The sequence below is a fragment of the Cardiocondyla obscurior genome, unplaced genomic scaffold, assembly GCF_019399895.1.
Source record: "Cardiocondyla obscurior isolate alpha-2009 unplaced genomic scaffold, Cobs3.1 scaffold63_0_115461, whole genome shotgun sequence".
In the NCBI taxonomy this organism is placed as follows: domain Eukaryota; kingdom Metazoa; phylum Arthropoda; class Insecta; order Hymenoptera; family Formicidae; genus Cardiocondyla; species Cardiocondyla obscurior.
Window position 1 is genome coordinate 44,436 of NW_027228809.1, and position 27,599 is coordinate 72,034.

Here is a 27,599-nt window from a genome sequence, read left to right on the forward strand (position 1 = left end):
CGCGGAAGTAACTCCGAGCCGAAAGCAACACGAGGCTCGCGTACTTTGACGGTCGGACCGCTCGGAAGTAACTACGTGCAGAATGCAACACAAAACTCGTAAACTTAGCCGCTCGTCGGCCGAAATTACGAAGAGCTCAAGAAAATAACACGAGATTTAAGAACATAGACGATCGCCAGCAGAGAGCTCGAAAAAACAGCACAAAACGCGAAAATTTAACTTTTACGAGAAAATAGCTAAGATAGCTTAAAAAACAATACGGAGAACAAAAAGTTGATTGCCCGAAACGTTCGGAAGCAGCCCCGAGCAGTAGTAACACAGGGCTCGCGGACTTTGTTGTCCGAACCGCTCGAAAGTAGCTACGAGCCGAAAGCAACACGAGGCTCGCGTACTTTGCCGCTAGGACCGCGCGGAAGTAACTCCGAGCCGAAAGCAACACGAGGCTCGCGTACTTTGCCGCTAGGACCGCGCGGAAGTAACTCCGAGCCGAAAGCAACACGAGGCTCGCGTACTTTGCCGATCGGACCGCGCGGAAGTAACTCCGAGCCGAAAGCAACACGAGGCTCGCGTACTTTGTCGCTAGGACCGCGCGGAAGTAACTCCGAGCCGAAAGCAACACGAGGCTCGCGTACTTTGACGGTCGGACCGCTCGGAAGTAACTACGTGCAGAAAGCAACACAAAACTCGTAAACTTAGCCGCTCGTCGGCCGAAATTACGAAGAGCTCAAGAAAATAACACGAGATTTAAGAACATAGACGATCGCCAGCAGAGAGCTCGAAAAACAGCACAAAACGCGAAAATTTAACTTTTACGAGAAAATAGCTAAGATAGCTTAAAAAAACAATACGGAGAACAAAAGGTTGATTGCCCGAAACGTTCGGAAGCAGCCCCGAGCAGTAGTAACACAGGGCTCGCGGACTTTGTTGTCCGAACCGCTCGAAAGTAGCTACAAGCCGAAAGCAACACGAGGCTCGCGTACTTTGCCGCTAGGACCGCGCGGAAGTAACTCCGAGCCGAAAGCAACACGAGGCTCGCGTACTTTGCCGATCGGACCGCGCGGAAGTAACTCCGAGCCGAAAGCAACACGAGGCTCGCGTACTTTGCCGCTAGGACCGCGCGGAAGTAACTCCGAGCCGAAAGCAACACGAGGCTCGCGTACTTTGCCGCTAGGACCGCGCGGAAGTAACTCCAAGCCGAAAGCAACACGAGGCTCGCGTACTTTGCCGATCGGACCGCGCGGAAGTAACTCCGACCCGAAAGCAACACGAGGCTCGCGTACTTTGCCGCTAGGACCGCGCGGAAGTAACTCCGAGCCGAAAGCAACACGAGGCTCGCGTACTTTGCCGATCGGACCGCGCGGAAGTAACTCCGACCCGAAAGCAACACGAGGCTCGCGTACTTTGCCGCTAGGACCGCGCGGAAGTAACTCCGAGCCGAAAGCAACACGAGGCTCGCGGACTTTGACGGTCGGACCGCTCGGAAGTAACTCCGAGCCGAAAGCAACACGAGGCTCGCGTACTTTGCCGATCGGACCGCGCGGAAGTAACTCCGAGCCGAAAGCAACACGAGGCTCGCGTACTTTGTCGCTAGGACCGCGCGGAAGTAACTCCGAGCCGAAAGCAACACGAGGCTCGCGTACTTTGCCGCTAGGACCGCGCGGAAGTAACTCCGAGCCGAAAGCAACACGAGGCTCGCGTACTTTGCCGCTAGGACCGCGCGGAAGTAACTCCGAGCCGAAAGCAACACGAGGCTCGCGTACTTTGCCGATCGGACCGCGCGGAAGTAACTCCGAGCCGAAAGCAACACGAGGCTCGCGTACTTTGCCGCTAGGACCGCGCGGAAGTAACTCCGAGCCGAAAGCAACACGAGGCTCGCGTACTTTGCCGCTCGGACCGCGCGGAAGTAACTCCGAGCCGAAAGCAACACGAGGCTCGCGTACTTTGCCGATCGGACCGCGCGGAAGTAACTCCGAGCCGAAAGCAACACGAGGCTCGCGTACTTTGTCGCTAGGACCGCGCGGAAGTAACTCCGAGCCGAAAGCAACACGAGGCTCGCGTACTTTGCCGCTAGGACCGCGCGGAAGTAACTCCGAGCCGAAAGCAACACGAGGCTCGCGTACTTTGCCGATCGGACCGCGCGGAAGTAACTCCGAGCCGAAAGCAACACGAGGCTCGCGTACTTTGTCGCTAAAACCGCGGGGAAGTAACTCCGAGCCGAAAGCAACACGAGGCTCGCGTACTTTGCCGCTAGGACCGCGCGGAAGTAACTCCGAGCCGAAAGCAACACGAGGCTCGCGTACTTTGCCGCTAGGACCGCGCGGAAGTAACTCCGAGCCGAAAGCAACACGAGGCTCGCGTACTTTGCCGATCGGACCGCGCGGAAGTAACTCCGAGCCGAAAGCAACACGAGGCTCGCGTACTTTGCCGCTAGGACCGCGCGGAAGTAACTCCGAGCCGAAAGCAACACGAGGCTCGCGTACTTTGCCGCTAGGACCGCGCGGAAGTAACTCCGAGCCGAAAGCAACACGAGGCTCGCGTACTTTGCCGATCGGACCGCGCGGAAGTAACTCCGACCCGAAAGCAACACGAGGCTCGCGTACTTTGCCGCTAGGACCGCGCGGAAGTAACTCCGAGCCGAAAGCAACACGAGGCTCGCGGACTTTGACGGTCGGACCGCTCGGAAGTAACTCCGCGCCGAAAGCAACACGAGGCTCGCGTACTTTGCCGATCGGACCGCGCGGAAGTAACTCCGACCCGAAAGCAACACGAGGCTCGCGTACTTTGCCGCTAGAACCGCGCGGAAGTAACTCCGAGCCGAAAGCAACACGAGGCTCGCGTACTTTGCCGCTAGGACCGCGCGGAAGTAACTCCAAGCCGAAAGCAACACGAGGCTCGCGTACTTTGCCGATCGGACCGCGCGGAAGTAACTCCGAGCCGAAAGCAACACGAGGCTCGCGTACTTTGCCGCTAGGACCGCGCGGAAGTAACCCCGAGCCGAAAGCAACACGAGGCTCGCGTACTTTGCCGATCGGACCGCGCGGAAGTAACTCCGAGCCGAAAGCAACACGAGGCTCGCGTACTTTGCCGCTAGGACCGCGCGGAAGTAACTCCGAGCCGAAAGCAACACGAGGCTCGCGACTTTACGGTCGGACCGCTCGGAAGTAACTCCGAGCCGAAAGCAACACGAGGCTCGCGTACTTTGCCGATCGGACCGCGCGGAAGTAACTCCGAGCCGAAAGCAACACGAGGCTCGCGTACTTTGTCGCTAGGACCGCGCGGAAGTAACTCCGAGCCGAAAGCAACACGAGGCTCGCGTACTTTGCCGCTAGGACCGCGCGGAAGTAACTCCGAGCCGAAAGCAACACGAGGCTCGCGTACTTTGCCGATCGGACCGCGCGGAAGTAACTCCGAGCCGAAAGCAACACGAGGCTCGCGTACTTTGTCGCTAGGACCGCGCGGAAGTAACTCCGAGCCGAAAGCAACACGAGGCTCGTGTACTTTGCCGCTAGGACCGCGCGGAAGTAACTCCGAGCCGAAAGCAACACGAGGCTCGCGTACTTTGCCGCTAGGACCGCGCGGAAGTAACTCCGAGCCGAAAGCAACACGAGGCTCGCGTACTTTGCCGATCGGACCGCGCGGAAGTAACTCCGAGCCGAAAGCAACACGAGGCTCGCGTACTTTGCCGCTAGGACCGCGCGGAAGTAACTCCGAGCCGAAAGCAACACGAGGCTCGCGTACTTTGCCGCTAGGACCGCGCGGAAGTAACTCCAAGCCGAAAGCAACACGAGGCTCGCGTACTTTGCCGATCGGACCGCGCGGAAGTAACTCCGACCCGAAAGCAACACGAGGCTCGCGTACTTTGCCGCTAGGACCGCGCGGAAGTAACTCGGAGCCGAAAGCAACACGAGGCTCGCGGACTTTGACGGTCGGACCGCTCGGAAGTAACTACGTGGTAAAAGCAACACGAGGCTCGCGTACTTTGCCGATCAAACCGCTCGGAAGTAACTACGTTCCAAAAGCAACACGAGGCTCGCGAACTTTGACGGTCGGACCGCTCGGAAGTAACTACGTGGTAAAAGCAACACGAGGCTCGCGGACTTCGCTGCGGCTAAGTCCGCGCGGCGTCGAAATTTCACCGCCGGCGCCCATATACCGCCGTGCGTTAGACCGTGCGTCGCCGACCGCCCGGCCGCTCGGTTCGGTACTGTAAGAGGTGTCGTCGCTGCGGCGACTCGTGCACAACACGGTGCATGCGAGCTCTCGGTCTGGTCGTACCGTAGCGTTACGGCGTATGTATAACCGAGCTCGGCGAAGCACTGCGGTGCGTACAAAAGTGTCGTTCGCACTAGAACGCTTTTTGAGAGAATTTAGCTTCGCGCTTACTACGAGAACTTTGGTCTCTTCTTTGAGATCTTTCGGGCGTCTTGCCGACATTCGGCCAAATGTGCGCCAAGCTCTCGGCGATCGTTTCGAGGCCGGATAGCGAAGGAATTGGTGAATACGTGACGAAGAAATTTTGTATCTCGAGGACTCTGCCGTTCGTGCGGTCCGTACGTACCTCCGAGCCGTAAAACAACACGGAGCTCGAGATCTTTGACGCGGAGGTAACTACCGTGCGCCGCAGCGGCTAAGTCCGCGCGGCGTCGAAATTTCACCGCCGGCGCCCATATACCGCCGTGCGTTAGACCGTGCGTCGCCGACCGCCCGGCCGCTCGGTTCGGTACTGTAAGAGGTGTCGTCGCTGCGGCGACTCGTGCACAACACGGTGCATGCGAGCTCGCGGTCTGGTCGTACCGTAGCGTTACGGCGTATGTATAACCGAGCTCGGCGAAGCACTGCGGTGCGTACAAAAGTGTCGTTCGCACTAGAACGCTTTTTGAGAGAATTTAGCTTCGCGCTTACTACGAGAACTTTGGTTCTTTTTTTGAGATCTTTCGGGCGTCTTGCCGACATTCGGCCAAATGTGCGCCAAGCTCTCGGCGATCGTTTCGAGGCCGGATAGCGAAGGAATTGGTGAATACTTGACGAAGAAATTTTGTATCTCGAGGACTCTGCCGTTCGTGCGGTCCGTACGTACCTCCGAGCCGTAAAACAACACGGAGCTCGAGATCTTTGACGCGGAGGTAACTACCGTGCGCCGCAGCGGCTAAGTCCGCGCGGCGTCGAAATTTCACCGCCGGCGCCCATATACCGCCGTGCGTTAGACCGTGCGTCGCCGACCGCCCGGCCGCTCGGTTCGGTACTGTAAGAGGTGTCGTCGCTGAGGCGACTCGTGCACAACACGATGCATGCGAGCTCTAGGTCTGGTCGTACCGTAGCGTTACGGCGTATGTATAACCGAGCTCGGCGAAGCACTGCGGTGCGTACGAAAGTGTCTTTCGCTCGAGAGAGATTTTTAAAGTGTTTTGCACTGCGCTGAGTGCGAGAATTTCGGTTCTCTTTTTCGAGAGCGTTCGGGCGTCTTGCCGACATTCGGCCAATTGTGCGCCAAGCTCTCGGCGATCGTTTCGAGGCCGGATAGCGAAGGAATTGGTGAATACTTGACGAAGAAATTTTGTATCTCGAGGACTCTGCCGTTCGTGCGGTCCGTACGTACCTCCGAGCCGTAAAACAACACGGAGCTCGAGATCTTTGACGCGGAGGTAACTACCGTGCGCCGCAGCGGCTAAGTCCGCGCGGCGTCGAAATTTCACCGCCGGCGCCCATATACCGCCGTGCGTTAGACCGTGCGTCGCCGACCGCCCGGCCGCTCGGTTCGGTACTGTAAGAGGTGTTGTCGCTGCGGCGACTCGTGCACAACACGATGCATGCGAGCTCTAGGTCTGGTCGTACCGTAGCGTTACGGCGTATGTATAACCGAGCTCGACGAAGCACTGCGGTGCGTACAAAAGTGTCGTTCGCACTAGAACGCTTTTTGAGAGAATTTAGCCTCGCGCTTACTACGAGAACTTTGGTTCTCTTTTTGAGATCGTTCGGGCGTGTTGCCGACATTCGGCCAAATGTGCGCCGGGCTCTCGGCGATCGTTTCGACACCAAAGTCGAAAATCGAAGGCGTTGGTAAATCCGAGCCGAAACGATACGGAGCTCGAGTACTTTGCCGTTCGAGCTGTCCGTGGGTAACTACTTGCCGAAAGCAACACGAGGCTCGAGGACTTTGCGTAAATAACTACGTACGACGCAGCGGCTAAGTCCTCGAGGCGTCGAAATTTCGCAGGTTTCGCCCATATACCGCCGTGCGTTAGACCGTGCGTCGCCGACCGCCCGGCCGCCCGGTTCGGTACTATAAGACACAGCATTGCCACGAGTCGGTGTCGAGAGACCGAATGGCTCATATGTGGCGCGCACTTACGTGTTGGACGCGCGATCGTCCCTCGCTTCCGAGCAAGCGTGCGGACGTATCGTTGCGCTTACCGAACATCAACTCCACGGATACGAGAGTGTCGGTTTCGGCGAGATCTTTGACGATGTCGCCGTTCCCGCTTACTTGTACGCCGTAGCGAAATAATTTTCAACCGGTGCCTCGGTGTTCTCACCGCTGGCACCGTTGAACGAACAGTGCTCCACGACGTCTCAGATCGGATCGGTCTAGCGTCAGGGCTAAGCGGCCTTACAAGCCGCTGTTATGGGTGAATGAGAACAAAATTTGATCTTTCATACCGTTAAGGTATATATAAATACGAAAAGCGTGTCCGTCGACCGGCTCGAAAAGTTCCGGCGGCATTAACGACACACGAAACGCGCACGGCTCTTCCTCGCGGAGTGTCCGTAGCAGCGTAGCGTTGTCTTTCGCGTTGCTCCACCGCGAGTAACCGCGATCGCACACACGAAGCTCCCTGGTTGATCCTGCCAGTAGTCATATGCTTGTCTCAAAGATTAAGCCATGCATGTCTCAGTGCATGCCGAATTAAGGTGAAACCGCGAATGGCTCATTAAATCAGTTATGGTTCATTAGATTGTACCCACATTTACTTGGATAACTGTGGTAATTCTAGAGCTAATACATGCAAAACAGAGTCCCGACCAGTGATGGAAGGGACGCTTTTATTAGATCAAAACCAATCGGTGGCGTGCGGATCTCCGTGCGTCCACCGTTTATTTTGGCGACTCTGAATAACTTTGTGCTGATCGTACGGTCCTAGCACCGGCGACGCATCTTTCAAATGTCTGCCTTATCAACTGTCGATGGTAGGTTCTGCGCCTACCATGGTTGTAACGGGTAACGGGGAATCAGGGTTCGATTCCGGAGAGGGAGCCTGAGAAACGGCTACCACATCCAAGGAAGGCAGCAGGCGCGCAAATTACCCACTCCCGGCACGGGGAGGTAGTGACGAAAAATAACGATACGGGACTCATCCGAGGCCCCGTAATCGGAATGAGTACACTTTAAATCCTTTAACGAGGATCCATTGAGGGCAAGTCTGGTGCCAGCAGCCGCGGTAATTCCAGCTCCAATAGCGTATATTAAAGTTGTTGCGGTTAAAAAGCTCGTAGTTGAATCTGTGTCGCACACCGTCGGTTCACCGCTCGCGGTGTTTAACTGGCGTGATGTGGACGTCCTACCGGTGGGCTTAGCCCCGCGAGGGGCCGCCCAAACTAATATCCGTCGCGGTGCTCTTTACTGAGTGTCGAGTCGGGCCGGTACGTTTACTTTGAACAAATTAGAGTGCTTAAAGCAGGCTATCCTCGCCTGAATACTGCGTGCATGGAATAATGGAATAGGACCTCGGTTCTATTTTGTTGGTTTTCGGAACCCCGAGGTAATGATTAATAGGGACAGATGGGGGCATTCGTATTGCGACGTTAGAGGTGAAATTCTTGGATCGTCGCAAGACGGACAGAAGCGAAAGCATTTGCCAAAAATGTTTTCATTAATCAAGAACGAAAGTTAGAGGTTCGAAGGCGATCAGATACCGCCCTAGTTCTAACCATAAACGATGCCAGCTAGCGATCCGCCGAAGTTCCTCCGATGACTCGGCGGGCAGCTTCCGGGAAACCAAAGCTTTTGGGTTCCGGGGAAAGTATGGTTGCAAAGCTGAAACTTAAAGGAATTGACGGAAGGGCACCACCAGGAGTGGAGCCTGCGGCTTAATTTGACTCAACACGGGAAACCTCACCAGGCCCAGACACCGGAAGGATTGACAGATTGATAGCTCTTTCTTGATTCGGTGGGTGGTGGTGCATGGCCGTTCTTAGTTGGTGGAGCGATTTGTCTGGTTAATTCCGATAACGAACGAGACTCTAGCCTGCTAAATAGGCGTACCTTATGGTATTCGAAGGCCCCGGCTTCGGCCGGCGGGTTTTTACTACCAACGTACAAACAAATCTTCTTAGAGGGACAGGCGGCTTCTAGCCGCACGAGATTGAGCAATAACAGGTCTGTGATGCCCTTAGATGTTCTGGGCCGCACGCGCGATACACTGAAGGAATCAGCGTGTGTTCCCTGGCCGAAAGGCCCGGGTAACCCGCTGAACCTCCTTCGTGCTAGGGATTGGGGCTTGCAATTGTTCCCCATGAACGAGGAATTCCCAGTAAGCGCGAGTCATAAGATCGCGTTGATTACGTCCCTGCCCTTTGTACACACCGCCCGTCGCTACTACCGATTGAATGATTTAGTGAGGTCTTCGGACTGGTGCGCGGCAATGCGTCGGCATTGCCGATGTTGCCGGGAAGATGACCAAACTTGATCATTTAGAGGAAGTAAAAGTCGTAACAAGGTTTCCGTAGGTGAACCTGCGGAAGGATCATTAACGTTCCGGAGGTCCTGCTGCTCTGTGTGCACCGTTCTCGTGACGATGCGCAGCGGCCGGCGACTGCATGGACGAGGAACCGTACGCGCGCACGGTAACGTGTACTACGTTGCCTGCCGCGATACGGGGCAGACAAGCTAGAACACGACTCTGCGAGTTGTGTCGAGAGTGGCTGAAGGGGCGCAAAATCTAATCGCACGCGAGACATCGCGTCTTCCGAGTCCGCGCCGCCTTCCCACTCCTCGTCGGAGCGTCCGTCGCGAGACGCGACGCTTCGCTCGAGCAAAATTGCGAGATCGAGAGGAGAGAATAGTTTATGCGACGCAACGACCGCGTGCGCGCTCACACGCCGCCAACGGTGGCGTGCTGCGGCGTGCGCCGCATTCGTCGCCGTCGTATAAGAGAGGATTGTCGGTCGGGACGAGTGTGTCGAGATCTCGAGAGCTCAAAGCGAGAGGGGACCCCGGGCATATTGTGGAGAAGAAGAGAGATTCGAGAGTTGTACGCATTGCCGTATTACGCCTTTGCATCTCTCTCGTTTCCTGCGGAGATTCTCCGACTCTCTGTCTCTCGCGCGCTTCGAACGACTGTTGCGCGGACCACCGCGCTCAGCGCGCCCTTAGCCGCTGGGCGCGGCCGGTTGGTCTCGTTGTGCGAATCCAGGAGGAGCGCGAAGGTGCATCTATATGCGCGCCCGCTCGCGGATCAGGATCGGTGAGAAGGAGACTACGGAGGCGCGCTCGCGCGCGGCCTCTATCTCCGCGATTCGGACGCGTTGCGGTGCGCGCGAATGCGCCGCGTACCGGTGGTAACCTATGCTGCCGCGTCGTCGTGCGCGCCGGGCGAGGAGTGGAGAGTGCGACGATTCTCGCCGCTGCTCTTCCTCCGGTCCCGCGCGCGCGCGATCGCGCGCGCTGAAGGGTTCGTCGAATATGCTAGTCATTTTCGACCCCGATGGTTTTTCAAAGAGTTCCGCCCTGGCTCTCGCTTCGCGAGACGCAACCTCTTGGTTTTCGCACCGCGCCGACAACCGACGTCTCCTCTCCATGATATTGTGCCGTAGCCCCGTAACAGGGCGGCGGTCCGCGCGTGCTCGGACGCGCGGCCAGGCTGATCGAAGGGCCAAAACGAAGAAGACGCACATTGTTGTCTATTCCTTGATAGAGCGTACTTGGTGCGCGAAGGAACGATTACCCTGAACGGTGGATCACTTGGCTCGTGGGTCGATGAAGAACGCAGCTAATTGCGCGTCAACTTGTGAACTGCAGGACACATGAACATCGACATTTCGAACGCACATTGCGGTCCACGGATACAATTCCCGGACCACGCCTGGCTGAGGGTCGTTTTATCGAAGACAAACTGCTTGCGCGCGCCGTTTCGACGGCCGCGTACGAGCGATTCGTTGGACGTTCGCCCGATCGCGGCGGCCGGCGAGAGAGTTATACCCGCATCCACGAGAAAGAGAAGAGAAGCGAGGAGTCGTCGATGACGCCTTCCCCGGGGTATCAGGCACACTACGCACGCTATCCACGCGGCGAGTTGCTGGATTCCATCAGGGTTTTACGAAGGCTCGCGCTCTCTGCGCGCGCCTTCTATACTCGCGGAACGGCGGCGTACTCGCGCCCTGCGGGCGTCGTCCGAAATAACGAGGTTTGAGGGTCGAACGAATGAACGACGACCGACCGAAAGATGCGATCGAGAATCGCAGAGAGACGCACGCACGCACACACGCACGGGAGGGAAGGACGTGCGCGGTGGTGATAAACGTGGCGAGCTCTTGCAAGGAGTTTATACGTTATACGTATATACGCGCCGAACGAAAAAGAGTAGATCTGCCTCTCGCGCGCCGCCGCCCGGAGTGAAACAAGCCGACAATTCGTTCGCGCTTGTATCCCGGAAGGTGGCCTCGTGTGCCGCTTTAGCGCGCGCGGGATCCAAGGCTGATCCACGGAGAAGTAGTTCATAGGAGCGCGGAGAACCGAGTTTGAGTTTTCCTCTCCTTCGAATGAAGATCGGAGAGGAGAATAGAGGCCGCGAGATAATCGCGCTCCCCTCGTTCTCCTTCTGCACAGAGCGCATATCGTCGCTTTACCGCCGCCAACGCAAAGGAAACTCGAGAGGAGGGATTTAGAGATATATACGACGAAGCAAAGATACGAGAGAACCTGACCGTATTATAAGAGAGAGAGAGTGGTCGTCGCCGCTGCAGCTGCTGCCGGCCGCCGCCGCAGTCGCGTTGCCGACGCCACCACGACGCGCAAACCGGCCTCCGACGTTCGCGTCGGGCTGGCTGGCCAGTTGTCGTCGTGGTCGGTTGGTTGGCGCGCGCGGGCGCGCGGATCGCGGCGCGGTTGACGCAACGTCGACGAAAGACCACCACGCTCTCGCGGTTGTTCTCTCTGCCTCGTTCGTTTTCTCATTTTCCCTTCGTCTCTTCTTTCAAATATTTTGCGTGCACCGATCGCCCCCTGCGCAGCGTGTGTGCGAGGTGAGATCGCGCGGGTCGACCGCGCGTGTTCCCGAGTCCACGAAAGCGCTATGTATGGTAGCAGCTCTGACCGGGGCACGCGGCGTAAGCTAACCAGCTCGCGCGCGGCGTTTCGCCGCGTTGCGTTTTCTTCTCGCGTCGTCGTCGTCGTCGTCTCGCTCTCTTTCGTATATATATATATAGTACAGCCTCACGACAATTCCTTTTCGACCTCAGAGCAGGCGAGATCACCCGCAAGCATATTATTAAGCGGAGGAAACTAACCAGGATTTCCTTAGTAGCGGCGAGCGAACAGGAAAGAGCCCAGCACCGAATCCCGCGGTTCCGCCGCAGGAAATGTGGTGTTTGGGAGGGTCCGCTTATCCCGAGGTGCGTCGCGTCCAAGTCCATCTTGAATGGGGCCACTTACCCGCAGAGGGTGCCAGGCCCAGCGACCGGTGCGCGTCTCGGGAGGATCTCTCCTTAGAGTCGGGTTGCTTGAGAGTGCAGCTCTGAGTGGGTGGTAAACTCCATCTAAGGCTAAATACGACCACGAGACCGATAGCGAACAAGTACCGTGAGGGAAAGTTGAAAAGAACTTTGAAGAGAGAGTTCAAGAGTACGTGAAACCGTTCAGGGGTAAACCTAAGAAACCCAAAAGATCGAACGGGAGATTCATCGTCAGCGACGCTGGCTTCGCGTCGGTGGGCGATGCCCCGCGGGGCCTCACGGCTCGCGCGCGGGCACGCTGCCGCGCGCCGATGTCCGGCGTTTTCGTCGTCGTGCACTTCTCCCCTAGTAGAACGTCGCGACCCGCTGGGTGTCGGTCTACGGCCCGGGTGCGGTGTCTGACGCGTCGCCGGTAACACGGCACGCCGTCAAACCCTCGGTCGCCCGGCTGGCTGCCCGGCGGTACACGCAAGGTATCAGGCCGCAGCTCACACGCGGGAGTGCGTCGAGGCCGTCGCAAGCGCGCCACGGTACACGGAGGCTTACGGACCTAGCGCCGTCACCGGTCCTGGCCCGCTGTTGGTCGTACGGTTAACCTTCGACAGGCCTGCAAACGTTCCCTGGGGCAACTCGGGGGACCGATACCGGTCGGCGACGCTACTGCTTTGGGTACTCTTAGGACCCGTCTTGAAACACGGACCAAGGAGTCCAACATGTACGCGAGTCATTGGGATCAGCGATACCTAAAGGCGTAATGAAAGTGAAGGTCGGCCCTGGTTGTCGACCGAGGGAGGATGGGCTGCGTCGCGATGGCTCCGCACTCCCGGGCGTCTCGTTCTCATTGCGAGAAGAGGCGCACCCAGAGCGTACACGTTGGGACCCGAAAGATGGTGAACTATGCCTGGTCAGGACGAAGTCAGGGGAACCCCTGATGGAGGTCCGTAGCGATTCTGACGTGCAAATCGATCGTCGGAACTGGGTATAGGGGCGAAAGACTAATCGAACCATCTAGTAGCTGGTTCCCTCCGAAGTTTCCCTCAGGATAGCTGGCACTCGGCCGTTCCGCACGGAACGCGCGCGAGTCTCATCTGGTAAAGCGAATGATTAGAGGCCTTGGGGCCGAAACGACCTCAACCTATTCTCAAACTTTAAATGGGTGAGATCTCTGGCTTTCTTGAACTATGAAGCCACGAGCATCTCGGATCAGAGTGCCTGGGCCATTTTTGGTAAGCAGAACTGGCGCTGTGGATGAACCAAACGCAGAGTTAAGGCGCCCAACTCGACGCTCATGGGACACCATGAAAGGCGTTGCTTAAGACAGCAGGACGGTGGCCATGGAAGTCGGAATCCGCTAAGGAGTGTGTAACAACTCACCTGCCGAAGCAACTAGCCCTGAAAATGGATGGCGCTGAAGCGTCGAGCCTATACTCCGCCGTCAGCGGCAAGTGGGGCGGCCGTGGGCAGGGCGTGGGTAACTACTCGCCCGGAGCTTACAGGCCGCCACGAAGCCCTGACGAGTAGGAGGGTCGCGACGGTGTGCGCAGAAGGGTCTGGGCGCGAGCCTGCCTGGAGCCGCCGTCGGTGCAGATCTTGGTGGTAGTAGCAAATACTCCAGCGAGGCCCTGAGGACTGACGTGGAGAAGGGTTTCGTGTGAACAGCCGTTGCACACGAGTCAGTCGATCCTAAGCCCTAGAGAAATCCTATGTCAATGACGGCGTACGATACTCTCGTTGTCGCAGAAAAGTCTCGCGCACACAAAAAGCGCGCGCACACGCGAGTGTGCCGTCGCGCGCGGTGAGTGAACTTTGACACACGCCCGTCGGGCGAAAGGGAATCCGGTTCCTATTCCGAACCCGGCAGCGGAACCGCATACAATTCGGGCCCTCGTAAGAGTGTTCGTCGGGGTAACCCAAAATGACCTGGAGACGCCGTCGGGAGATCCGGGAAGAGTTTTCTTTTCTGTATAAGCGTTCGAGTTCCTTGGAAACCTCTAGCAGGGAGATAGGGTTTGGAACGCGAAGAGCACCGCAGTTGCGGCGGTGTCCGATCTTCCCCTCTTGAAAATCCAGGAGAGGGCCACGTGGAGGTGTCGCGCCGGTTCGTACCCATATCCGCAGCAGGTCTCCAAGGTAAAGAGCCTCTAGTCGATAGACTAATGTAGGTAAGGGAAGTCGGCAAATTGGATCCGTAACTTCGAATAAGGATTGGCTCGAGAGAGCGGGGCGTGTCGGGCTTGGTCGGGAAGCGGGTCTGGCTGACGTGCCGGGCCTGGGCGAGGTGAACTATCGGCGTTCTCGCGCCGGTTCAGGGATCCGAGCTCGGTCCCGTGCCTTGGCCTCCCGCGGATCTTCCTTGCTGCGAGGCTTCCGTGGCGGCGCGAGCCGTCGTGGTCGTCCTCTTCGGCCGCCATTCAACGCTCAGCTCAGAACTGGCACGGACTAGGGGAATCCGACTGTCTAATTAAAACAAAGCATTGCGATGGCCCTCGCGCGGTGTGACGCAATGCCCAGTGCTCTGAATGTCAACGTGAAGAAATTCAAGCAAGCGCGGGTAAACGGCGGAGTAACTATGACTCTCTGAGGTATAGCCAAATGCCTCGTCATCTAATTAGTGACGCGCATGAATGGATTAACGAGATTCCCACTGTCCTGGATTCATCATCTAGCGAACCACTGCCAAGGGAACGGGCTTGGAAAAATTAAGGGAGCGAAGACCCTGTTGAGCTTGACTTAACTGGCACTGTAAGGAGACATGAGAGGTGTAGCATAAGTGGGAGATGGCAACATCGCCGGTGAAATACCACTACTTTATCGTTTCCTCACTTACTCGGTTAGCGGAGCGCGTGCCCCGAGGGCTTCGTGCCCCGGTGGTCACGGTGTTCAGGGCCAAGCGTGTCGATGGCAGAGGTACGCCGGCCGATCGCCGATAATACCCAGATTCGAGGGACACTGCCAGGCGGGGAGTTTGACTGGGGCGGTACATCTGTCAAAGAATAACGCAGGTGTCCTAAGGCCAGCTGGCGAGGACAGAAACCTCGCGTAGAGCAAAAGGGCAAAGCTGGCTTGATCTCGATGTTCAGTACGCATAGAGACTAAGCGTGGTGCTAAATGACGATCCTTTTGGCTTGAAGAGTTTTCAGCAAGAGGTGTCAGAAAAGTTACCACAGGGATAATCTGGCTTGTGGTGCAAAGCGTTCATAGCGACGTCGCTTGATCCTTCGATGTCACTCTTCCTATCATTAGTGAAGCAGAATCGCTGCGTCGGATTGTTCACCCGCCAACAGGAACGTGAGCTGGGTTTAGAACCGTCGCAGACAGGTTAGTTTACCCTACTGATGACTAGTCATTATAGTAATCCTGCTCAGTACGAGAGGAACCGCAGGTCGACATCAGTCCCACGCACTGGTCGAGCGGCCGGGTGGTGCTAACCATCCGGATTATGCCTGAACGCCTAAGGCCATCCTCTCTAGTCAAAGGTGGCAATGATACCTCTAGGAGTCTCGTGAGTCGAAAGGCTCAAAACAATGTGACACTACTAGGCGGCCGGTCCCCGGATCGGTCGCACGAGCCTGGTTTGCCGTACGGCGCTTACGCCCGTCGTGGATCTCACCGCTACGACGGCACGGCGTCTAACGGTCGAACATGAGCCGCGAGTTCGATGTCGAGACTCGGAATCGTCTGTAGACGACTTTAGGTACCTGGCGGGTGCTGGTACCGGTAGAGCAGTTACCACGCTGCGATCTGTTGAGACTCAGCCCTCGGCTTGGGGATTCGTCTTGTCACGAGACCACTGCGTTTCTCGAGCGCGATTACGCCTCGCCAGAGGCGGATCGCGCGACGGAGCCCGTCGCAAAAAGCAACACGAGGCTCGGGGACTTGGCCACTCCGCCGGCCGACAGCTCAGAGAGCTCGAGAAAGCAACACGAGGCTCGGGACTTTGCCACCTGCCGGCCGACAGCTCAGAGAGCTCGAGAAAGCAACACGAGGTCGGGGACTTTGCCACTTGCCGGCCGACAGCCTCAGAGAGCTCGAGAGCAACACGAGGCTCGGGGACCTGCCACCGCCGGCCGACAGCTCAGATTCGGGAGCAACACGAGGCTCGGGGACTTTGCCACCCGCCGGCCGACAGCTCAGGAGAGCTCGAAAGCAACACGAGGCTCGGGGACTTGCCACTCCGCCGCCGACAGCTCAGAGAGCTCGAGAGCAACACAAGGCTTTGCCACCTGCCAGCTGACAGCCTCAGAGAGCTCTGAGGAAAGCAACACGAGGCTCGGGGACTTTGCCACCGCGGCCGACAGCTCAGAGCCTGGAGCAACACGAGGCTTGGGACTTGCTACTCCGCCGGCCGACAGCTCAGAGAGAGCTCGAGAAAGCAACGAGGCTCGGGGACTTTGCCACTCCGCCAGCCGACAGCTTGAGAGCTCGAGAAAGCAACACGAGGTCGATTGCAAACTGCCGGCCGACAGCCCAGGAGATCGAGAAAGCAACACGAGGCTCGGGACTTTGCCACTCCGCCGGCCGACAGCTCAGAGAGCTCGAGAAAGCAACACGAGGCTCGGGACTTTGCCACCTGCCGCCGACACCAGAGAGTTCGAGAAAGCAACACGAGGCTCGGGGACTTTGCCACTCCGTCGGCCTACAGTTTAGAGAGCTCGAGAAAGCAACACGAGGCTCGGGGACTTTGCCACCCCGCCGGCCGACAGCTTAGAGAGCTCGAAAACACAGCACAACGCAAATTATGCCACAATATAAGAACTCAGATACCTCAAAAAACACAGGAGAACGATAAGTTATTTGCCCGAAACGTTCGGAAGCAGCCCTGATAGGAATAACACGAGGTTCGCGTACTTTGCCGATCGGACAGCGCGGAAGTAACCCGAGCCGAAAGCAACACGAGGCTCGCGTACTTTGCCGCTAGGACCGCGCGGAAGTAACCAGCCGAAAGCAACACGAGGCCGCGCACTTTGCCGATCGAACCGCGCGGAAGTAACTCCGAGCCGAGCAACACGAGGCTCGCGCGCTTTGTCGCCAGGACCGCGCAAGTAACCTGAGCCGAAAGCAACACGAGGCTCGCGTACTTTGTCGCTAGGACCGCGGAAGTAACTCTGAGCCGAAAGCAACACGAGGCTCGCGTACTTTGACGGTCGGACCGCTCGGAAGTAACTACGTGGAATGCACAAAACTCGTAAACTTAGCCGCTCGTCGGCCGAAATTACGAAGAGCTCAAGAAAATAACACGATATTTAAGAACATAGACGATCGCCAGCAGAGAGCTCGAAAAAACAGCACAAAAAACTGAAATTTAACTTTTACGAGAAAATAGCTAAGATAGCTTAAAAAACAATACGGAGAACAAAAAGTTGATTGCCCGAAACGTTCGGAAGCAGTCCCAGCAGTAGTAACACAGGCTCGCGGACTTTGTTGTCCGAACCGCTCGAAAGTAGCTACGACCGAAACAACGACGAGGCTCGCGTACTTTGCCGCTAGGACCGCGCGAGTAACTGAGCCGAAAGCAACACGACTCGCGTACTTTGCCGCGCTGGACCGCGCGGAAGTAACTCCGAGCCGAAAGCACACGAGGCTCGCGTACTTTGCCGATCGGACCGCGCGGAAGTAACTCCGAGCCGAAAGCAACACGAGGCTCGCGTACTTTGTCGCTAGGACCGCGCGGAAGCAACTCCGAGCCGAAAGCAACACGAGGCTCGCGCAATTTTTGATCGGACCGCTCGGAAGTAACTACGCAGAAAGCAACACAAAACTCGTAAACTTAGCCGCTCGTCGGCCGAATTACGAAGAGCTCAAGAAAATAACACGAGATTTAAGAACATAGACGATCGCCAGCAGAGGCTAAAAAACAGCACAAAACCCGAAAATTTAACTTTTACGAGAAAATAGCTAAGATAGCTTAAAAAAACAATACGGAGAACAAAGAGTTGATTGCCCGAAACGTTCGGAAGCAGCCCCGAGCAGTAGTAACACAGGGCTCGCGGACTTTGTTGTCCGAACCGCTCGAAAGTAGCCGCCAGAAAGCCACGAGGCTCGCGTATTTGCCGCCAGACCGCGCGGAAGTAACCCGAGCCGAAAGCAACACGAGGCTCGCGTACTTTGCCTGGACCGCGCAGTAACTCTCCGAAAGCAACACGAGGCTCGCGTACTTTGCCGCTAGGACCGCGCGGAAGTAACTCCGAGCCGAAAGCAACACGAGGCTCGGTACTGCCGCTAGGACCGCGGAAGTAACTCCGAGCCGAAAGCAACACGAGGCTCGCGTACTTTGCCGATCGACCGCGCGGAAGTAACTGAGCCGAGCAACACGAGGCTCGCGTACTTTGCCGCTAGGACCGCGCGGAAGTAACCCGAGCCGAAAGCAACACGAGGCTCGCGTACTTTGCCGCTAGGACCGCGCGGAAGTAACTCGAGCCGAAAGCACACGAGGCTCGCGTACTTTGCCGATCGACCGCGCGGAAGTAACTGAACGAAAGCAACACGAGGCTCGCGTACTTTGCCGCTAGACCGCGCGGAAGTAACTCCGAGCCGAAAGCAACACGAGGCTCGCGTACTTGCCGATCGGACCGCGCGGAAGTAACCCGAGCCAAAGCAACACGAGGCTCGCGTACTTTGTCGCTAGGACCGCGCGAAGTAACTCCGAGCCGAAAGCAACACGAGGCTCGCGTACTTTGCCGCTCGGACCGCGCGGAAGTAACTCCGAGCCGAAAGCAACACGAGGCTCGCGTACTTTGCCGCTAGGACCGCGCGGAAGTAACTCCGAGCCGAAAGCAACACGAGGCTCGCGTACTTTGCCGCTAGGACCGCGCGGAAGTAACTGCAAGCCGAAAGCAACACGAGGCTCGCGTACTTTGCCATCGGACCGCGCGGAAGTAACTGAGCCGAAAGCAACACGAGGCTCGCGTACTTTGCCGCTAGGACCGCGCGGAAGTAACTCGAGCCGAAAGCAACACGAGGCTCGCGTACTTTGCCGATCGACCGCGCGGAAGTAACTCCGAGCCGAAAGCAACACGAGGCTCGCGTACTTTGCCGATCGGACCGCGCGGAAGTAACTCCGAGCCGAAAGCAACACGAGGCTCGCGTACTTTGTCGCTAGGACCGCGCGGAAGTAACTCCGAGCCGAAAGCAACACGAGGCTCGCGTACTTTGACGGTCGGACCGCTCGGAAGTAACTACGTGCAGAAAGCAACACAAAACTCGTAAACTTAGCCGCTCGTCGGCCGAAATTACGAAGAGCTCAAGAAAATAACACGAGATTTAAGAACATAGACGATCGCCAGCAGAGAGCTCGAAAAAACAGCACAAAACGCGAAAATTTAACTTTAACGAGAAAATAGCTAAGATAGCTTAAAAAACAATACGGAGAACAAAAAGTTGATTGCCCGAAACGTTCGGAAGCAGCCCCGAGCAGTAGTACCACAGGGCTCGCGGACTTTGTTGTCCGAACCGCTCGAAAGTAGCTACGAGCCGAAAGCAACACGAGGCTCGCGTACTTTGCCGCTAGGACCGCGCGGAAGTAACTCCGAGCCGAAAGCAACACGAGGCTCGCGTACTTTGCCGATCGGACCGCGCGGAAGTAACTGAAAGCAACACGAGGCTCGCGTACTTTGCCGCTAGGACCGCGCGGAAGTAACTCCGAGCCGAAAGCAACACGAGGCTCGCGTACTTTGCCGCTCGGACCGCGCGGAAGTAACTCCGAGCCGAAAGCAACACGAGGCTCGCGTACTTTGCCGCTAGACCGCGCGGAAGTAACCTGCCGAAAGCAACACGAGGCTCGCGTACTTTGCCGATCGGACCGCGCGAAGTAACCCGTCGGCGCGCCAACACGAGGCTCGCGTACTTTGCCGCTAGCACCGCGCGGAAGTAACTCCGAGCCGAAAGCAACACGAGGCTCGCGTACTTTGCCGACCGCGCGGAAGTAACTCCGAGCCGAAAGCAACACGAGGCTCGCGTACTTTGCCGCTGGACCGCGCGGAAGTAACCTGAGCCGAAAGCAACACGAGGCTCGCGTACTTTGCCGATCGGACCGCGCGGAAGTAACTCCGAGCCGAAAGCAACACGAGGCTCGCGTACTTTGCCGCTAGGACCGCGCGGAAGTAACTCCGAGCCGCAACACGAGGCTCGCGTACTTTGCCGCTAGGACCGCGCGGAAGTAACTCCGAGCCGAAAGCAACACGAGGCTCGCGTACTTTGCCGATCGGACCGCGCGGAAGTAACCTGAGCCGAAAGCAACACGAGGCTCGCGTACTTTGCCGCTAGGACCGCGCGGAAGTAACCTGAGCCGAAAGCAACACGAGGCTCGCGTACTTTGCTGATCGACCGCGCGGAAGTAACTCCGAGCCGAAAGCAACACGAGGCTCGCGTACTTTGCCGCTAGACCGCGCGGAAGTAACTCCGAGCCGAAAGCAACACGAGGCTCGCGTACTTTGACCGCTCGGACCGCGCGGGAAGTAACTCCGAGCCGAAAGCAACACGAGGCTCGCGTACTTTGCCGCTAGGACGCGCGGAAGTAACCAGCCGAAAGCAACACGAGGCTCGCGTACTTTGCCCGGCGGACCGCGCGGAAGTAACTGCCGAAAGCAACACGAGGCTCGCGTACTTTGCCGATCGGACCGCGCGGAAGTAACCCGAGCCGAAAGCAACACGAGGCTCGCGTACTTTTTTCCGCAGACCGCGGTAACTCCGAGCCGAAAGCAACACGAGGCTCGCGTACTTTTGCTGATCGAACCGCGCGAAGTAACTCCGAGCCGAAAGCAACACGAGGCTCGCGTACTTTGCCGCTAGACCGCGCGGAAGTAACTCCGACGAAAGCAACACGAGGCTCGCGTACTTTGTCGCTAGGACCGCGCGGAAGTAACTCCGAGCCGAAAGCAACACGAGGCTCGCGTACTTTGACGGTCGGACCGCTCGGAAGTAACTACGTGCAGAAAGCAACACAACACTCGTAAACTTAGCCGCTCGTCGGCCGAAATTACGAAGAGCTCAAGAAAATAACACGAGATTAAAGAACATAGACGATCGCCAGCAGAGCTCGAAAACAGCAATAAACGCTGAAAAACGAACTTTCTATTGGTGATTAAGATAGCTTAAAAAACAATACGCAGAACAAAAAGTTGATTGCCCGAAACGTTCGGAGCGCAGCCCGGCGTAGCGTAACACAGTCGCGGACTGGCTTGTCCTGAACCGCCTGAGGCGAAGCATGAGCCGAGGCGGCGGAACACGAGGTCGGTACTTTCGCCGCTAGGACCGCGCGAAGCGAACCTTGAGTTGAAAGCACCAATGAGGTTCGCGTATTTTGCCACGAGAATCAGCAGCGAACTCTGTTTGAGCACTGCGCACTTGCCGGATCGACCGCGCGGAAGTAACTCCGAGCCGAAAGCAACACGAGGCTCGGCGGTACTTTGTCGCCAGGACCATGGAAGTTAACCCGAGCCGAGCAACACGAGGTTTCGCGCATTAACGGTCGAATCGCCCGAAGCAATGACGGCGCAGAAAAGCAACACAAAACTCGTAAACTTAGCCGCCTCGCTTTACCGAAATTACGAAGAGCCGAATAAATAACATCGATTTAAGAACATAGACGATCGCCAGCAGTGAGAGTCTGAAAACGCTTTTAAAATTTAACTTTACGAGAAAATAGCAAGATGAAGAAAAAACAATACGAACAAAAAGCGCCGATTGTCTAAAAACGTCCGGAAGCAGCCCTGAGCAGTAGTAACAGGGGTCGCGAATTTTGTTGTCCGAACCGCTCGAAAGAGCTACGCTCGCGCTACCAATGATATCGGCACTTGGCTGTTGTGGATCCGGCGAAGTAACTCGTTTGTGCAACACGAGCCCGCGTACTTTGCCGCCAGGGACCGCGCGGAAGTAACTCCGAGCCGAAGCAACACGAGTGTCGGTGGACTTTGACGGTCGGACCGCTCGAAGTAACTCCGAGCCGAAAGCAACACGAGGCTCGCATTTCAACACCTGAACGCGCGGAAGTAACTCCGAGCCGAAAGCACCACGAGGCGGCCCGCGTACTTGTCGCTAGACCGCAACCCGAGCCGAAACACGAGGCTCGTACTTTGCCGCTAGACCGGCGCGGAAGTAACTCCTGTCGAGCCAAACGACGAGGCTCGCGCATTGCCGCTAGGACCGCGCGGAAGTGAACTGATTTGAAGGAACACGAGGCCTGGCGCGGGCTGCTGATCGACCGGCGCATAACCTGTTTGGTACAACGACGAGGCTGCGCACTGACGCAGTAGGATCCGCGTGCAGCGAACTCCGGAGCGAAAGTAAACAGACGATATCGCGCATTTTGACGCACAGAACGCGCGAAGTAACTGGGGGTCATAAACACGAGGCCTCAGGCATTTTTGCCGATCGACCGCGATAACTCCGACCCGAGCAACACGAGGCTCGCGTACTTTGCCGCTAGACGCGGAAGCGACCTCGATTTAAAAAGCGAACATTATGTCAGCGCATCAGAACCGCGCGGAAGCAACTGAGCCAGGCGCTGAACACGAGGCCGGCATTTTGTATCGCCGATCTGGCGCTGCGTGGGGCTAACTGGTTTGAAAAGCACCACGAGGCTCGCGTACTGAAACGTTGGGACCGCTGTGGAAGCAACTCCGATGAAAGCAACACGAGGCTCGTACTTTTGAAAGCCAAAGGTGGACGGCAGCGAAGCAACTGAGCGGTAGCAACGATTCGAGGTTCGGCGCACTTTGTCGATCGACGAAGCGCGGAAGAACTGGTTTGAGCAATTACGAGGTTGCACTTTGGGCCGCCAGGACCGCGCGGAAAATCCGCCGAAAGCAACACGAGTGCCTCCGCGTACTTGCCGATCGAACCGCGCGGAAGCACCTGGTCGAAAAGAACCACGAGGTTCGCGCACTTATCGCCAGGACCGCGCGAAGTGAACTGATTGTGCACATGATGCCCGCGTACTTTGTCGTTAGGACCGCGCGGAAGTAACTCCGAGCCGAAAGCAACACGAGGCTCGCAATTTCTTGACGTATCGGACCGCTCGGAAGTAACTACGTGCAGAATTTGCACCACAAAACTGCAACTTTAATGCCGTCCATGGAAATTGCTTAATAGAGTACTCAAAGAGTGGTCGAATACCTGAGATTAAGAACATAGATCGCCAGCAGAGAGCCTGAAAATGAAAGCAACAAAACGCCAAACTTTTATTGAAGGAAAATAGCTAAGATAGCTTTAAAAAACAACAAGATTGAGATCAAAGTTGACGGGTTTTTGAACGTCTGGAAGCGGAGCCCTGAGTAGTAATACAGGCTCGCATCTCTATTATATCCTGAACTGTCGAGGCGGCCATGATCGAAAGCAACGACGAGGCTCGCGCATTTGCCAGATCTGGCGCGAAGTAACTGGTTGCAGTGGAACAATGGCGTTCGCGTACTTTATTGATCTGAATGCGCGCAGCAACCCGGTCGAGCCAGCCTGTTGACAAGCTGCGCAATTTCGCCGTATCCGGGCAGCGAACTCCGGGCCGGCGCAACATATACTGCACTGGCTGACTGATCGAGCGCAAAGGAACCTTAGGTCAGAGCAACACGATACAGTCAGGCACTCATTGCAGATCCAGCGCGTGAAAGCGAACCCAAGCGAAAGCTTTCTAAACATCGATAACTGCGTATTCTTCAGTCGACGAATCGCAAGTAACCTGGGTCGAAACAACATGAGGCCTGGGCAGTACTTCTGATTACACCGGGCGCACAACCTGGTCGAAGCAACGACGAGGTTTCAGGCACTTTGGCAGCAGACCGCAGCGGAAGCACCTGAGCTGAAAGAATGACGAGGCCGCACTGCCGCTGTAGAGAACTGGTGCGTAGCGAAAACTCTGAGCTTGAAAGCAACACGATACCGCATTTGTCGATCGAACTGCGCGAAGTAACTCCTGATTGCTTTAAACGAGGTCGGCGTACTTCGCCGCAGACCGGTGCTGGAAGTAACTGAGCGAAAGCAACACGAGGCTCGGTGCATTGCCGCCAGAATCGCGCGGAAGTAACTCCAAGCCGAAAATAACACGAGGCTCCGGAGGCACTCGTCGATCGATCGCGCGAAGCAACTGATCCGAAAATACGAGGTCGCGTACTTTGGCCACAGACCGCGCGGAAGTAACTCCTGAGTTTGCGCCAACGACAGGTTTCGTGCATGAGCTGATCGAACTGCGCGAAGCAAACGTTTGAAAAGCAAACACGAGGCTGCACTTTGTCGCCAGAACGCGCGAAGTAAATCTGTTTGAAGCGAAACGACGAGGCTCGGGCAATTTCTTGATGGCCTGACCGCGCGGAAGTAACCTGAGCAAAGCGAACACTGAGGTCAGTACTTTGATCGCGAGGACTCGTGATGTAAACTGGTTTCGAAAGCAACACTGAGGCTCGCGTATCGGTCGCCAGGATCGCGCAGTGAATCTGAGCAGTAGCAACACGAGGTTCGCATTTTCAGTTCTGATCGGGACAAAGTGAAGCAACTCTTATTTCGAAAGTAACAGATGAGGTCCGCGCACTTGCCAGACCGTATGGAAGTAATCAAGCTGAAGCAACACCACGAGGTCGCGCATTTTGTCAGATCGAACCGGGCGCGGGGGCACCCGAGCCGGCGCAAACACGATGCCGTACTTTGGTCGCGAGACCCGCGCGAAGCAATTCTGTCGGTGCGCTAATACGAGAGGCCTGCGCATTTTGTCGCGTAGACCTGGCGCGGAAGTAACCTGTTTGAAAAGCAACAACATGAGGCTTGTAGTGTATTGACATCGACCGCGCTCGAAGTAACTCATGCAGAATACAAACACAAAAACTTATCTTAGCTGCCTGCTAATGAAAATTCATTTTAATATTTCCAGAAAATAAATACGAGATTAAAGGGAAACATTAGACGATCGCCAGCAGAGAGCTTCAGCAAACAGCACAAAACGCGAAAAATTTTGACTTTGATGATGGTAAATAGTTAAAAGATAGCTTGCGACTTGAGTCGCGCCACGTCCAGTCGTCACGTCTGTTGGCAGCACATATGTCTCACTCATGAACCTGTCTTCAGCTACAGCTGAAAGCAACACGAGGTCGCGTAATTTATTGCCAGACCGCGCAGTTAACTGGTTTGCGCTAACACGAGAGGTCATGTGACGGCCGCTGAGGACTGCGCGGAAGGGAACTCTGAGTCGAAAGAACACGAGGTCATTACGATCGGACCGCGCGAAGTAAACTGGTTTGCGCACACTGAGGTTCGGGCACTTGGTCGCCAGAACGCGCAGCACCTGAGCTGAAAGAACATTAGAGGTTCGCGCCGCTAGACCGCGTGAGCGCACCGGAGTGGTAGAGCAAGCGACGAGGCTCATGGGTCATTGATCGACAGCGCGGCAACCTGAGCCAAAGCAATGACGAGGCTTCAGGCACTTTGCCGTGCGAGGATCGGCGAGCAATCGCCGAAAGCACACGAGTCGCGCATTTGGCCGACTGAACCGGCGCGGAAGTAACTGTTGAAAGCGTAACACGAGGCCGCGCACTTTGGCCGCGTAATCGCGCAGCGAATCGCGCCGAAAGCACCACGAGGCCACTTAGAGCCGCCAGAATCAAAAAGGCGGAAGCAAAACTCTGAGCCGAAAGCAACACGAGGCTCGCGTACTCGACGGTCGACCGCTCGGGAAGCCAACTGCCAGCAGAATGCAGAAACACAAACTTCAGAACTTAGTCGCCAGGCTCGGCCGAAATTACGAAGAGCCTCAAGAAAGAACACGAGATTTAAGAACATAGACGACCAGCAGCACAGAGCTCGAAAAACAGCACAAACGCGAAAATTTAACTTTTTACGGTAAAATGAAAGCCAAGACAGCTTAAAAAACAACACGGATAACAAAAGTTGATTTGCCTCAATGTTTCGGAAGCAGCCCTGAGCAGAGTAACATTGTATTTCTGGTGGACATTGTCCGAACCCGCCGAAAGCAGCCATTGTTTTAGGCAGGAAACATGAGGTCGCGTACTTTGCCGCAGGACTGCGCGGGAAGTAACTCACGAAAGAACACACGAGGCTCTACTTGTTGTAATCGCGCAGCGTTCTAATGAAGCAACACGAGGCCCAGCATTTCACTTGACTGACCGTGCGGAAGTAACCTGAGCCGAAAGCACCAACAGGCTCGCGCATTGAATGCGAATCGCGCGGAAGCTTAACTTTATTTGAGCAACACGTCGAGGCTCGCGTACTTGACGGCCTGAATCGCCTGAAGTAACTACGTGCAGAAAGCAACAATGGAAACTGTAAACCGAATGCCTTCACCACTGAAAATCAAGAAGATATCAAGAAAACACCACTAGAGATTTATATAACATGACGATCGCCAATATATTTCGAAAATATACAAACGCTAAAATTTAACTTTTACGATGAAAACAGCCAAGATGAAGGAAAACAACATGATGAAACAAAAAGCTGATCGTCTGAAACCACAGCCTCGAGCAGTACAGGCCGCTATGACTGGCTGTCCTGAACGCCGAAAGTGAATACAGCCGCAGCAACACGAGGCTCGCGTACTTTGTCGCTAGGATCAGCGCGGAAGTGAACTGACGAGCAAACACGAGCTCAAGGGCACTTCGCTGATCGGACTGGCGAAGTGCAATCTGTTTGCGCACACTGGCGGCTCATGCACTTTGCCGCAGGACCGCGCGGTAAGGGACTCTGCTTCCAAAGCAACACGAGGTCGGCACTTACACAGTAATCGCGTGAAGTAACTCCGCCGAAAGCAACACGAGGTCGCGTACTTGCCGATCGACCGCGCGGAAGCAACTAACTGAAGCAACACGAGGTCGCATTTTTGCCGCCAGACCGCGCGAAGCGAACTCTGAGCCGAAAGCAACACTGGAGCTCGCGGCACTTGCCGATTCTAACGCGCAAAGTAACTGAACTTGCGCTAAACACTTATGCTCGCGCACTCGGTCTGGGAGACCAAAGTAGCAACTCTGTTTGGAAACGAGGCTCGCGGACTTTGGACGGTCGGACCGCTCGGAAGTAACCTGAGCCGAAAGCAACACGAGGCTCGCGTACTTTGCGATCAATCAGGCGGAAGCACCCGAGCTTCAGTGCAATACCGAGGTCATCGTACTTTGTCGCCAGACCCGCGCAATAACCTGTTTGAAAGCTAAACACGAGGTCGCATTGCCGCTAGGGACCGCGCGGTAGCTAAAAAGCAACCCGAGCCGAAAGCAACGAGGCTCGCGTACTTTGCCGCTAGGACTGCGCGGGGGCACTCCTGTTTAAAGCGCACTGATGAGGTCAGCGGTACTTTGCCACTGACCGCGCGGAAGTAACTCCGAGCCGAAAGCACACGAGGTCAGCGCACTTCGCCGCTGAGAATCGCGCGAAGCGAACTCTTCGACGAAACGAGGCTCACATTTCTGCTGCCAGGGACCGCGCGAAGAACCCGGGCCAGTACTGAGGTTCATGTACTTGTCGACTGGACCGCGGCGGAAGTAACTCCGACCCGGCGCAACACGAGGCTCAGTACTTGCCGCCAGACCCGAAGCAACCTGGTTTCAGCTAAACAATGATGGCTCATATGGACCTTTAATTTGTCGACCGCCTGAAGTAACCAAAGCAAATGATGAGGTTGCGTACTTGCCGATCAAACCGTTTGGGAAGTGGAACTTCACTGTTCCAAAAAGCAATACGAGGTTTCGCGAATCTCGACGGCTCTGACCGCCTGAAGAACTGGCGGCAGGTGTTAACATTATGCCTCGCGGATCGCCAGGCGGAGCTTCCGGCGCGGCGTCGAAAATTGACTGCTGCTTCAAAGATACCGCCGTGCGTTAGACCGGGCGTTCAGCCGACCGCCCGGCCGCCTTGGCCTGGTGACTAGAAGAGGTGTCGTCAAGCAGGCGACTGCAATGCCCGACAGGCGCATGCGACGGTCTGGTCGTACTGTAGCGTTACGG

At 56.4% G+C, this 27,599-nt stretch overlaps 3 non-coding genes across 3 annotated transcripts; all 3 read left to right on the forward strand.

The window, feature by feature from the left end:
- The first annotated feature begins 6,830 nt into the window (after nucleotides 1-6,830).
- LOC139112897 (small subunit ribosomal RNA) lies at nucleotides 6,831-8,747 on the forward strand. Its single transcript, XR_011547511.1, has one exon. It is a non-coding gene; the product is annotated as a small subunit ribosomal RNA (ribosomal RNA).
- Nucleotides 8,748-9,938: 1,191 nt separating this feature from the next.
- Nucleotides 9,939-10,093, forward strand: LOC139112906 (5.8S ribosomal RNA). The gene has a single exon (XR_011547517.1). It is a non-coding gene; the product is annotated as a 5.8S ribosomal RNA (ribosomal RNA).
- Nucleotides 10,094-11,445: 1,352 nt separating this feature from the next.
- LOC139112905 (large subunit ribosomal RNA) lies at nucleotides 11,446-15,442 on the forward strand. Its single transcript, XR_011547516.1, has one exon. It is a non-coding gene; the product is annotated as a large subunit ribosomal RNA (ribosomal RNA).
- Nucleotides 15,443-27,599: the final 12,157 nt, after the last annotated feature.